Below are 14,123 nucleotides of genomic sequence, written 5' to 3'. Positions count from 1 at the left end.
TCATTCTCTTATTCCACATACATTCCCCCAGCGCCTCCTCTGTTCCCGGCTCTGTGCCAGGCACTGCTAGTGACACAGCGATGACCAAGGATAACGATAGCCCCGCTCCGCCCTTCTGGAGCTCACATCGCATTGGGAGAGACAAACCCTTTCCCAAACAGTGACGATCCAGAGTGGACAGGGCTGGCTAGGAGACCCCAGAGAGCCCGGGAGGGGGGTGGGGCAGGGGACACCTAATCCAGCCCGAGGGCCAGGAAAGAGCTTCCTAGAGGAAGGGACATCGGAGCAGAGACCTGGTTGATGAGTAAGTATTAGTCATTTCCTGAAAGGATAGTATCACACTGTTCTAACTTGCAACTCTCTGATTACTAAGGAGAGAACATCTTTCTGTGAGTTTATTGGTCTTTAATAGTTTGTTTTCTGTGAGTTGCTTGCCCATATCCTTTGCCCATTTTTTCAATGGGGTTGTATGCCTTTTTTATTACTGTTAATGTGTCAGAGTACTTTATGGATTCCAATTCTAATTGTTAGTCAGTTACACATATTCCAAATATTTCCTGATAGTTTGCACTTTATATTTTAACTTTGTTTATTTTTCTCACAGAGAAGTTCTTAGTGTTTATTTGCACCTATTTATCAATCTATCCTGACTTTTGGTGTGTTTAAGAGGCTTGCCATACCCCGAGGTCATAAATATAGTTTATCATTTCTTCTAATACTTTTTCTAGTTTTGATTTTGTTTCTGTCGTTCATCCATATGAGACTTATTTTTGAAAATGTACTAAGGTAGGAATTTATGGTGGATATAGCTAATTGTCCGGATACCATTTATTTTAAAAGCCAGTCCTGGGAACTCCCTGGAGGTCCAGTGGTTAGAACTCAGTGTTTTCACTGCCGGGGCCCGGGTTCCATCCCTGATCAGGGAACTAAGACCCCTCAAGTCATGCAGCAAAAAAAAAAAAAAAAAAAAAAAAAGCCAGTCCTTTCCCTGGTTTTGATATTCCACCTTTATCATGTGCCAAATTCCCATGTATACACAGGTGTATCTGTGACATTTCTATTATGTTTCATTGATCTCTGTATCTGTCCCTTGCCTCCATGCCAGTTTAATTATTTCATTTAGATATGTTTTGATATCACATGAGGCAAGTCCCCCACCTCTGTTCAGTTTCAAGTCTGTCTTTACCATCCTTGTCCATTTTCTCTTCTAGATGGATTTTAGCAGCTGCTTTTCTAGTTCCCTGAAAAATCCTATTGAGATTGAGATTGGAATTGCACTGAATTGATGGATTAATTACAAGAAGACTGACATCTTTTTCATACCCATGAACATACTGTCTCTATCTCTCCATTGACTTTGGCTTTTGTTAGGGACCTACTGTAAAAGATTTTTTCTAATTAATTTTTATTTATATAATTGGTTCATGGTATTAGTTTCCTAGGGCTGCTGTAAAGAAGTACCAAAAATTGAGTGGCTTAAACCACAGAAAGCTATTCTCACAGTTCTGGAGGCTAGAAGTCCAAAATCAAGGTATTGACAGAGCAATGCGCCCTCTGAATGCACTAGGGAAGGATCTGTTCCAGCCCTCTCTCTTAGCTTCTGGTAGCCTCAGGCATTCCTTGGCTTGTGGATGGCCATCTTCTCCCTGTGTGTCTTCACACTGTCTTTCCTCTGTGCATGTCCGTCTCTGTGTCCAAATTTCCCCATTTTACAAGGACGCCAGTTATATTGGATAAGGGACCACCATAATGACCTCATTTTAACTTGTCTCTGTAAAGACCTTATTTCAAAATAAAGTCACATTCTGAAGTAATGGGGGTTAGGACTCAACATATCTTTTGGGGGGACACGAGTCAACCCTTAACAATTTTCTGTTACTTTTTATAAACTTCTTCCTTCTGAATTCATTTTTACTTCTTGCTAGAGTACATTCTCCTCTAACTTTTACAGAGGACATTCTGGATAGAAAATTTCTGAGTCTTGCTCATCTGAAAATGTCTTTATTTGACCCTCACAAATGGAATCTCAAATTCTGGGTTCCTAGTTATTTTTCTTGCAAAGTTAGAAGACACTGGTCCTCCATCTGGGTCACTAATGGGAAGTCTACCATCTCCCTGATTCTCTTTCCTTCATAAGCAGTCTCATCGCTGGGTGTAATTTTTCCCCAGGATCACTTACTAGCAGTGTGACCTGGTGCCAGCAACTCAGTTTCTCTGTGTGCGTCAGTTTGCTCATCTCTAAAATGGGATAATAATAGCATAACTATTAGGAAGATGAAATGAGTTATGTGTAAAGTCCCTACATCTTTACTTGGCATGCAGTAGGTGAAATATTCAGGTTTGTCATAAAAATAAAATAGCCCTTGACCAAGTCCTGGGCAAGCAGAGACTGAAGCTGTTGTGGCCATTGCTGTAGCACAGTGCCCAGAAAGAAGAAGGGGCTACGGAACCATATGTTGTATGAATGAACAAAGAACAGAAGCAGAATCCTCCAGCAAGCGACTTCACCACTGGGAGCCTCAGTTTTCCCATCTGTAACTGCTGAGCTGGTGAGAATTCCATAGGACCACGGAGCCCCGTCTTGAAATCCATGGTTCACTCATTCCTTGAATAACTACATATTGAGCACCTACGGTGTGGCAGGCACTGGGGACACAGCTGGCAGCAAATCAGACCAGGTCCCTGCCCTGTGGTGCTGATGGTCTCATGGGAGGCAGACCATAAGAAAGAAACCCACAAATAAGAGTTCTAGACAGTCATACATGCTCTGGAGATGATAAAAAACAATGACGTGCGGTAGATGATGGGGGAGGGGGCCACACGGTCACAGGAAGAGGGGCTCTATAAATAAAAAATACATATATTACCATCAACTATATACCCATCAAAGCAGATAGATCGCTTACTATGAGCTAAATCCTCACAGTAACCCTCCCCTTAGATATCAATAGTCCATTTGACAGATGAAGGAACTGAGGCCCCAGTGACATAGAGAAGGACTATGAAAATGTGTCTCTGAATCCAAGGGCAGAGAGAGCTTCTAGAAGGAAGCCAGCCTGGGTGGGACTCACTTTCTCCCGTTGGGGAATGGGAATTACCAAATAAACCTGCAAAGCGTGCCTTTTCCGCCAGGGGGCGATGGCGCCCCACAAGAGGATTTGGGGTGTAGAGGCGCCGGGGACTGCTGCGCCAGAACCCACCCCGGGGCAAGACCCGTGAGAAGGCGGCGGGCTGCCCTTTCGTTTCTCCCGACCCGTTTCACTATCGCAGAAGTGCGGCAAAGGGCCCGCTGAGCGCGGTTCAGGTAACTCTGAGCCTATTTACGTTAGTTAAGGGGGAGAAAAGCTGTCCTCGGCTCTGTAATATATTATATTTCCAAGTTTGATTCCTACACTCTTCCCAAATTTAACCTTCGGGTTCCGAATTCGCATCTTTCCGGCTCTCAGAGTTGCGAGTTCGAGTCTAACAGCTGTCCGTACTCTTATTTCCCCGTCCTTCTTCCAAACGCTCCAAGTTCAAATTCCAGTCCCAACCGAAGTTCCCGGGCGACTCCTCGAGTCCAGACCTTCCTCCACTCCCAAACCTTCCCCTAATCCCAACTTCGAGTTTCCTCTGCGCCTCCGAAGGATTGGGGTGGGGATAGAGAATATGGGGACACTTCGCCCCTAATTCCACCCGAGGGACTCTGGGCGGGGGGCAGATTGCCGCCAGACCGAAGGCTCTGTAAGCCGGGGCGCGGCCGAGGGGCGCAGTGACCCGGCCGACGTCCCCACCCGCCTCTAAACTTAGCCGCGGTGACGCGCGGCCCGGCGATCGCGGCGGGTCCAGGGACGCAGGGGCGCCCGAGCGGAGGGGGAACGGCTCTACTCCACGAGCCTCTATTTATAGCGCCCGGAGCCCGAAATAGCGCGGAGCCTAGCGGCCAGGATGACGCGGGAGCCGCCGGGGTCTGACTCACCCGGCCCCGAGCGGCGGCCTCCGGATGGGGGACAGTGGAGGCGCTGGACCCGACCACGCCCCATCCCGGGCACCTCTTCTGCTGGGACGTCCCAAGTTTCCACGGGGCACTGTGGATGGATATGCAGCAAAAGGAGGATCTGCAGCACAAGAGACTGAGGTTAGATCAGAGGTGGGACTTCCCTAAAAAAGAGCCCAGAATTGAGGAACTAACTTTACACAAGAAGAGGGGTTGGGGGACTTCCCTGGTTGTCCAGTGGCTAAGACCCCGCGCTCCCAATGCAGGGGGCCCGGGTTTGATCCCTGGTCAGGGAACTAGATCCCACATGCCACAACTAAGAGTTCTCATGCTGCAAAGAAGATTCCAGCGTGTCGCAACTAAGACCCGGTGCAGCCAAATAAATAAATAAATATTAAAAAGATGAACCAGACATATACACGTATTTCTCACCAGCAACAGGACTGAGGCATCTTGGGGGCAGAGAAATGGACACAACCGGCCAACCAGCAGGCCACAGCTGTCCCCCTCTCCACTTGCCATGGCTCCTTGCATGCTGTTCCCACTTCCTAGAATGCCTTTCCCTGCCTCCCCAGTCTTAAGAACTCCCGCTCCTAAGGGACCTGGTGCTAAGGGCAATCCCTCACAAATGAAAACTCTGTGACCCATTGGACTGGGAACCCCATGAGGGCAGGGCCAGGCCCTTCTCATTCATCACCATGTCCCCAGCACTGCCCAGCACAAGATAGGCCTCTGGAGAAGTTAATTGCATGAATAAGAAGTGTTGGTAATAAAATAAAATGTTTCCCAAACTATAATAGCAAATGTTTATTGTATGCTACATGCCAGGTGTGAGTCAGAGCGTTATCTCCTATGGGTCTCACTACAACCTTAGGAGGGAGGTACTTTTATTATTTTCATCATCACCAACCCCATGTTAGGGATGAAGAAATTGAGGCTCAGAGAATACCTTGCTTGTAGTCAGAGCTGTCTCTTGAACCAGGTCCCATGGCCCCAGAGGTGTTCAGTTCCCAGGATACTGTCTATAGGCCCTACAAAACCCAAAGGTAAGGAGTGATTCTCAAAGTGCAGTCCACAGAACCTTGGGAGGTTCCCCAGCACTCTTTCAAGAGGTCCCCGAGGTCAAAATGATTATCATAATAATACTAAGACACTTACCTCCCTTTTTCACTCTCACTCTCTCCTGAGTTCAATGCAACCTGCAAAATAGCACAACAGACTGAGCACCCAAGCAGAGGTGAAGACCCAGTTATCTTCTGTTGAGCCAAACATTAAAGTGGGGGACTTCCCTGGTGGCGCAGTGGTTAAGAATCCACCTGCCAATGCAGGGGACACGGGTTCGAGCCCTGGTCCGGGAAGATCCCGCATGCCAGGCAGCAACTAAGCCCGTGCGCCACAACTACTGAGCCCACATGCCACAACTACTGAAGCCCGCGCACCTAGAGCCCGTGCTCCACAACAAGAAGCCACTGCAATAAGAAGCCCGCGCACCACAACAAAGAGTAGCCCCCACTCACTGCAACTAGAGAAAGCTCACGCACAGCAACGAAGATCCAATGCAGCCAAAAAATAAATTAATTTTTTAAAAAAACCTATAATGAGATACTACTTCACATCCATTAAGATGGCTAAAGTTTAAAAAAATTAAATAAAATCTTTTTAAAAAGTAAATAATTAAAATAAAATAAAATATTCTGTTGCGGGACTTCCCTGGCAGTCCAGTGGTTAGGACTCTGCACTTCCACTGCAGGGGGCATGAGTTCGATCCCTGGTCAGGGAACTAAGATCCCACATGCCGGGCAGCGTGGCCAAAAACACACAAAAAGTTTGTTGATTCTCTTAGTTTTCCTTTGAAATGATCCAAATGTTAGTTTTATGTCTTGCCTTCCCATCTTTACATCTCATTTTTCTTGTCTTATAGCATTTGCAGAGACTTCCAGGACAACGTCAAATGGCAAAGTTGATCAATTCTCATATACTCCATATCACAGCCTTCTGAGATGACTTATCTTGTTATCCCTATTTTATAGAAGGAGAAACTGAGGCACAGAGAGGTTAGTCTCTTGACCAAGGCCACAAAGCAAGTAAGCAAACAAACCAGGACTCCAACAAAAGCTTGTGTTTTCAACCACTGCCTTAAAAGAAAATTCAATAGTCACTCTGTATTTCTTTAACAGGCAAAATACCCTATGAGTTTCCACAGTGACTCCCTGGATCTGGAATGAGGTTCTGGAGACCTGAGTTCTGGTTCTGGCTCTGCCTTCTTTCTGAGCCTGTTTCCTGCTGTGAGACAGCAGCTGAAAGCCACAGAAACTCTGTCTTCAGGGTGGAAGGAGACAGGCCCCTAAACAGACTGTATTTGTTTCCTGTGGCTGCCTAACAAATTACCGCAAACTTCGTGGCTTAAAACAACAGAAATTTATTCCCTCACAATTCTGGAGGCCAGAAATCCTAAAGCAAGGTATCAGCAGGGCCACGCTCCCTCTGAATTTTCTCGGGGAAGATTGTTCCTTGCCTCTTCCAGCTTCCGGTGGCCCCACGTGTTCCTGGGTGGCCCCATCACTCTCATCTCTCCCTCCATCTTCACATGGCCATCTCTTCTCCTATCTGTGTCCAATCTCCCTCTGCCTTTCTCTTGTAAGGACACTTGCCATTGGGTTTAGGGCCCACTTGGATAATCCAGGGTGATATCATCTCGAGATCCTAACCTTAATTATATCCGCAGAGACTCTTTTTCCAAATAAGTTCCCATTGACAGGTCTCAGGTGGACTTATCTTGAGTAGGGGGAGGGGCACACCATTCAACCCACTACACAGATCAAAACAGAAAAATGAGAACAGGACAATACGTAGCAGAGTTTAGAATGGGAGGTGTCCAAAGCTCTGTGATTGCACACATCCGTTCCAGTGGAGAACGCTGAAGCGTTTGCCCTTGAGAGCCCAGAGTGGTCTGTGCGTCCTACATGTGGCGGTTAGAAGTCCCATGTGTCCCCCATGTTCTGGACATCTTCCACAAGGATGGGAAGTCTTTAAGGGAGTTTTTCATTCTTCAACTGTTAATGTGGAGTCGAGAGATTTTCTTTCACAAAATGCCAAATAATAATAAAAATCAGCACCCATACAGCACTTAATATGTGCCCTGTTCTAAGTGTTTAAATATCTATTAACTCATTTAATCCTCACAAAAACCCCTCTGATGTCTTGCTGGTGATTCTCCTTTCATAGCAGAATAAACTGAGGTGCAGAGAGGCTGGAGTGGCAGTTTGGAAGTTCCAGAGCTTGAACCCCACAGTCTGGCCTCAGAGTCTAGGATCCTGACCTTAAGCCATGCTGTCACCTGGAGGCACACTGTCCCATGTTAAAGCTGGACTTTGAGGAAGCCATACTCCCAGATCCGTGGTCAGGCACCGTCTACTGCTGTGATGTCCAATATGGCAGCCACTTGGCTACACGTGGCTTTTAAGCACTTGAAACATGGCTGGTCCAAAATGAGATGTGTCATGAGTGTAAAATCCACACCAGATTTCATAAACTTAGCGTGATTAAAAAGAATGTAACTATCTCATTTTAAAAACTCCTGAGGGACTTCCCTGGTGGCGCAGTGGTTAAGAATCTGCCTGCCAACGCAGGGGACATAGGTTCGAGCCCTGGTCCCGGAAGATCTCACATGCCGTGCAGCATAAGCCCGTGTGCCACAACTACTGAGCCTGCGCTCTAGAGCCCACGAGCCACAACTACTGAAGCCCGCGTGCCAAGAGCCCGTGCTTCGCAACAAGAGAAGCCACCGCAATAAGAAGCCCGCGCACCACAACGAAGGCCCAACGCAGCCATAAATAAATAAATTTATATAAAAAAAAAAACTGCTGACATTGAGTACGTATGAAATAATATTTTGCATCTATCTGGTTAAATAAAATACAGGAACAAATTATTTTCACCTGTTTCTTTTGACTTTTTTTTTTTTTTAGTGTGGCTACTAGGGCATTTAAGCTTGAATATGTGGCTAGTGTCCTATTTCTTGTGGACAGTGCTGGTCCATGGAATTTGCTGTCTCTCCATCTGGGAGGACATCAGATGCTGGAGCGCCATTTGTTCCGAGGCTGCTGAGCCTCAGGATTTCTTGGGATATTCTGGAACAATCCATGTCAGAAGCATATTCAAACAGAGCAACTGATGCTCATGTCAAAAATATGGCCTTAAAGGACACTCTCAAATCCCTGCCTCCACCAGACCCAGGTGAAGAAGCTACTTAACCGAGAGAGACCACAGTGCCAGGCAGTACTTTGTGGCCACTTGGTATATGGAGTATATTTTTTATTCATAAATTATATACATGTGTGCCTCTACCGAGAGTGTTATAAGATAAAAACTTACAAAACAGAGATAAAGTACTCATGGATGAGCCAGGCTGCGTGAGATCACAAGTTCAAATCCTGACTCTGTCCCCTCCCTAGCTGTGATTCCTTCCATGAGTCCCAGTTTCTTCATCCAGAAACTGGAAGTGTTTGTCCCTGTGCCCTGAGGGCTGTTGGGGGAACTCAGTGAGACCCTGCGTGCAAAGGGCCTGACGTGTGGTCAGGCAGAGAATGAGCTACAGCAGCGACCAGGTTTCTTGAGAGGCGGGGGCCCTGCTTAGGTCGGAGGGAGTCACGCTAGGTTTCTCAGCAGAGGGGATGGTGTGCTGTACCTCAAAGCATGGAAAAACAGTCACTAGGTGGAGAAGGATGGGAAAGGTATTTGGGCAGAGGGAGCCGAATGTTCAAGTCGGGAAGCATGAACAATGCATTTGGGGAAAGGCAAGCTGTTTGAGTATTGTTAGAGGGCAGAGTGAATGTGTCCTGGGGAAAGGGGTGGGGGGCAAGAGATGGGGTTGAAGAAGGCAGCAGGCCACGGAAGGCCTTGTAGGTCACAGCACTAGAGCACCGGGGAATCATAGCAGGCTCTGAGCAGGGGAGAGACCTGACAGGGGCAGGTTTGTGGTTTAGCAAAATCCTTCTAGATGGGAAGGGGCAGAACTGGGGCAGGAAACCAGGAATGAGTGTAGAGATGAAGGATGAAGTGGGGAAAAGGGACCAAATAGGCAACTGGACCAGAGTAAGGAGGGGGAGGAAGGAGAATATATAAAATCTTTAAAAGATAGAATGGAGATGAGTGATGGGTTATGGGAGGTAAGGGGAGGAAGGTACCAGGAGGACGCCCAGAACTCTGGTCCAGGAGACAGGGTCTATGTGGGACTACGCCTGAGCTGGGGACCTGGGAGAAGGAGGCACAGGTGTAGGAGGAAGCTGTTGAGGTCAGGGTGAAAGTCTGTGGGACAACCGGAGGAAGGTATCCAAGAGGCTTCTAGACACATGGGTCTGGAGCACGGGAGAGACGGTGAAGAAGAGGCTGGGAGGCTGACAGAGCTCAGACAGGGCTGAAATCCTGACAGGGGGAGAAAGTGGAAGGTGCAGTAGGGTAACTTCACCATCAGCCAGTGATGACAGCAGAAAGTGGTCCTGCCCAGGACAGTAGCCTTGGTATCAGGTTCTCATCCTGGTCTGTACCTGGGGACAGGAAGATGAGCAGACCCAAAGTCCCCACAGGAGTGCCTGCCCAGTGGAGGGTAGAGGGCACAGATGTATACAAGCAGTACATGCCTCCATGGGGGCAGTGTGTAATGAATGGGTACTTCCGGGGGTACAGTGACCCATTCCCAAGGACTACGGGCAGTGGAAAGTGTCAGGACCAGTTCCTGGTGGGGGGAGCATAGAGAGGGAAAGCGAATTAATCGGGAGTCTCTCAGTTTCAAATGCAAACTGGTTTAGGGAAATGTATTGGCTCCCATGTTCAGAAGGTTGAGTAAAACCAGCTTCAGTTACAGCTTGATCCAGGAGCGCAAATGATGATATGAAGTCACTGTCCCATCTCTGGGTTTCATGTTTCTCTGATTTTTTCCTCAGAAAGACTTTCCTTGAGGTAGCAAAGATAGCCCTAGCACCTTTAGGCTCACATCTCACCCTCTTAGCCACCCCAAAGGGAAGAAAGTGCTCCTAGCCAATGGTCCCATCATTCGTTGTCCTAAATGGGTCACATGCTCACCTCTGAACCAATCACTGTCGTCAACGGACAGCCCAACTGGAATACTCTGATTGGCTGGGCCTAGGACACGTGCCATTCCCTGGAAACGGAGGATGGGGTGAGCTCCAAGACAGCCAGGTGAACTGAAATTGAGAAAGGGGTGGTTTCCCAAAGAACAAGCAGAAGGCCGGCAAAACTGTAGATGCCCATGTGGCTGGGAGGAAAGGAAGGTTGGAAAACAGATTTTCTCATACGGTAATGGGGCGTGGGAATATTACCTCACTTCTAAGGGTTAGGGTGAGGATTCCATGAATTAACGCAGGTGAGACATTTAGCAGACTGCTAGGCAAAGAGCAGGTGCTGGATGAAAGGTAACTATTATTTAAAAACTAGTAATCAGTATTACTTGTACTGATGATGAGTGGCTATGCTGGGAGGAAATAAGCTCCCAGGCTCAGGAGGAGACCAAACTGGAACTGAACAATTACGCAGTGAAAGCTCATGCAATCTACACTGTACAAGCTCAGTCCCCAACTGGTTCTTCTCCAGGCTTCTGTCTCCAGGTCTATGAAATGGGATGAGTGAGGGGACTGCATGAAACCAGAAGGTCATTTTAGAATGTCACCTCCTCAGAAAAAGGCCTTCCCTGACTACTCTTACCAAAAGATCCCCTTTATTATAATATATCCTCCCATTTTATTTCCCTTACAGTGCTTAACACAATCTGAAATCACCTTATTTATTTACTGTTTGTCTCCCCCATTAGAACGTCAGCCCCACGAGGGCAAGGATCTCTCTTCTGCCTTGTTCACTGCTGTGTTCCCAGCACCCAGCAAGCCCTTGATAAATACTTGTTGAATGACTAAATACTGCTTAGAAAAATAAAGGGTGCCTAGTTTTCTGATAGGTACTGGGTTCTCCATTAAGGGAAGTGTCCAAGCTGAAACTGAAAGCGCGTACCTTGCAATTCATGATGCAATCCAGTTCCTCTCCAGGCCTCAGTTTCCTCATTTATAAAATGGGTGTGTGGCGGAGGTTGGGGGTCTGGGGGGGTGTGAACTCTTGGCCCAGCCCCTGCCTGCTATCCCCGCAGGAGCCACCAGGGGGCGCGGCGCCTCTGCCCAAAAGTCGGCCCTCAGCCGCTTGAGCCCGGGTGGATGCGTGCCGATAGTCCTGGAATATTCTGAGCCGCGCTGGCTTCCAGGCGTCCAGGAACCCAAGAGTTCGTGCGGATTGCGGGGGGGGCGGGTGTCCGCGCTCCTCGAAGGGGGGCGGTTGGGTGGGAGGTGACTCAGGCGCGCGGCCCCGGCCCCCAGTTCTCGCGAGGGAGCGCGCACGGCCTCTGGAACTCGCGCGGCTCCGCGTCCATTTTTACCCAAGCGCCGCTAAAAATAGTCCTCGCGCTAGGAGCTGAGCCCGAAATAGCGGCCTCCAGATAAGGCAGTACGACTCAGCGCTTCCGGGGAGCGGAAAGGGGAGGCAGCGCGGGGCGGGGGGGGGGGTGTGCTGGGGGTGGGCCTGGGCTCAACTGGGCCTCGCCGCGCAGCCCCGGCTGGACGATCGGCCCCCGCCGTTGCCGTATTACCCCCAACCTGTCACCAGCCTCGAATCAGCACCCCCAATCCTCCATCCCCCCGATCCCCTGTCTCTTGGTCCCCCGCATCCTCTGCTTCCCCTCCATTCTTCATCCCTGACCATTATCTACCTCCCCCTTCCCTATCCTAATCTTCACTCCTAGCCCTGCCGCCCCCTCCCCAAGTCCTCAACCTACTCTTCCCGAAGCCCTGTCCCTATTCTCCTTCCCCAGCCACAGCACGGATCTTGCGCCTCTCTGAATCCGCCCCCCGCTTCCAGTTCTCAGCTCCACTTCTATGGGGGGGAGGATGGGGAGGTCACAGGAAGTCACACCAGACCAGCAAGCAGAGGGCTGGGGATGAGGCTCTGACTTCTTGCTTAGTTTCTACAGTGGATTGAGTGGGCTTAGCTCTGGGTCTTAGCCAGTTTCAGGGCTCATACTGTGCCCAGGGTCAGGGATTCAGGCCTGGGCCAGGGTTGGGGCTCAGACTGGGGTCAGACGCAGGTCTGCTGTCCCCAAGGTTGGGGTCACCAGAGTCAGGGCTCAGCCTGGCACCCACTGTTTAGTTCAACAAACCCAATTCTACTATGATTCTTCCCTCCCTTGCAAGTCAGTGATGGGACATGACAGTTCCAGGCAGTGGGAACAGCCAGGTACCCTGCTCCCTCGGGGCCTAGGTCTCCCCCTTGCACTTGGATCTTCTAGGGCACCTTCACACTCTGATATCCTGTGACTCTTTCAGTGCCCACTCCAAGAATCAGCCTCAAGGATCTTATACCGCATTTACCTGAGGTTCAAAGTCTGCATCCTCCTAGTCTCTGAAATATCACAAGACAGAAACTGCCCTGTCCTGTGCGAACCCAGGGAGCACAGTGTAGTAGACAGATGTTGCTTCGGTGAAAATTCGGGCAGAACTCTTTGGCTGTGGATGCAAGGAAGCCTCAAGTGGTGTCCCTGTCCCTAGTGGACACCAAGCTTTAGCCAGGTGTCCAACTGTTATGTTGTCTGGATGGGACTCAACTGCCAGGCAAAGGGACTGAGCTGGAGGATCCTTTAAGGCAAGAAGAATCATGTAGTTGGATCAAAGAATTAGGAGGCTGGAAAAGTCAGCAAGGACCAGACAGAAATGGGCTCCATGGGCCGTGGTGAGGAGCCTGGACACACGGTGAGGGCCTCCCCCCCAGGGCACTGGGGAGCCATGGCAGGTTCTGAGCAGGGGAGGGACAGGGGAAGGTTTTAAGACCTTTCTGACTGCTTCCTTGAGGTAGACTGAGGAAGGGAGGGGGAAAGGAGGGGCCTGGACCTAGGTAGGAGTGGGAGGAGGGGAAAGAGGAGGAGAGAGCAGATTTGAAAGTCAGTGAAGGGCTCCCCTGGTGGCCCAGTGGTTGAGAATCTGCCTGCCAATGCAGGGGGCACGGGTTCGAGCCCTGGTCTGGGAAGATCCCACATGCCGCGGAACAAGTAAGCTTGTGTGCCACAACTACTGAAGCCTGTGCACCTGGAGTCTGTGCTCCGCAACAAGAGAAGCCAGTGCAATGAGAAGCCCGTGCACTGGAACGGGGAGTAAGTAACCCCCGCTCATCTCAACTAGAGAGAGCTGGTGCGCAGCAATGAAGACCCAAGACAGCCCAAAATTAATTAATTAATTAACTTTTTTAAAAATTGGGGGAACGTGTGTGTTGGCAAATACAAGAATACACCTTGAAAAAGTAAATTCTCCTCCTCCCTCTGATCCCCACTTCTCACTGTTAACTATTTCTTGTGTACCTTGGCCAATAGGATTCATTGAGCTCTCACGATGTCCCCAGCCTGTGCTAAGCCCGTCACAGAAGTGACCTTGCTCAAATCACTCACCACCCACTGTGTGTGTTGGCCAGGCACCATGGCTGTACCCATTTTAGAGAAGTGAAGCCTGAGGCTTGGAGAAATGCAAGGATGTGTCCTATCAAGGGCCTGGCTTTGAAGGTTTTTCAAAACTGAAGGTATGGGAGCAGGTGAGATCAGAGAGGAAAAAGTCCAAAGGGCCAGAGCCCAGGGAACTGGAGGGGAGTGGCAGGGAGTTCAAGGGGGCTGCCTGGAGGAGGAGTGAGGAAAGCTAGGAAGGTACCTTCCAGAGCCTTCTGATGAAGGGCTTAGCTGGAAGTAAGTCACTCCGTTTGGGAGGCTGAGGTACCCCTGGCAGCAGGGCAGCACCCCCTCCTCAGGCCCCAGAGGTGTTCATAGGAAGAGACTGAGGCTGCTTGATGACATCTCAGGGACACGGTGATAGCACAGCCGGCTGTTATGACGTCTGAGTGATTCGCCAACTGCCTGTTATGACCAGCATCTCTAGTCATGCCCCGTGGGGGGGGGGGGATGAGGATGGGAGGAAGTGACAGGCCACGGGGGGTGGGGGTGACAGGGATGCAGTCATTTAGAGACCAGGGACTCAGCAGCTGAGAGATGTGTTCTGCCCCCTGCACTAGGGAAAGTTGGGTGAGAGGATCCATGTTTTGGTGTTCTGTTTAGTGA

At 49.5% G+C, this 14,123-nt stretch overlaps 1 long non-coding RNA gene across 1 annotated transcript; it reads right to left on the bottom strand.

The window, feature by feature from the left end:
• Positions 1-1,985: 1,985 nt before the first annotated feature.
• Positions 1,986-11,400, bottom strand: LOC132353731 (uncharacterized). The gene is made up of 6 exons (XR_009499078.1): positions 10,997-11,400; positions 10,058-10,179; positions 5,135-5,175; positions 4,926-5,007; positions 3,959-4,097; positions 1,986-2,841 (listed from the first exon to the last, which is right to left on the bottom strand). It is a non-coding gene; the product is annotated as an uncharacterized LOC132353731 (long non-coding RNA).
• Positions 11,401-14,123: the final 2,723 nt, after the last annotated feature.

The sequence above is a fragment of the Balaenoptera ricei genome, chromosome 19 (assembly GCF_028023285.1).
Source record: "Balaenoptera ricei isolate mBalRic1 chromosome 19, mBalRic1.hap2, whole genome shotgun sequence".
Lineage (NCBI taxonomy): Eukaryota > Metazoa > Chordata > Mammalia > Artiodactyla > Balaenopteridae > Balaenoptera > Balaenoptera ricei.
This window is presented reverse-complemented; position numbering and strand designations above follow the sequence as displayed.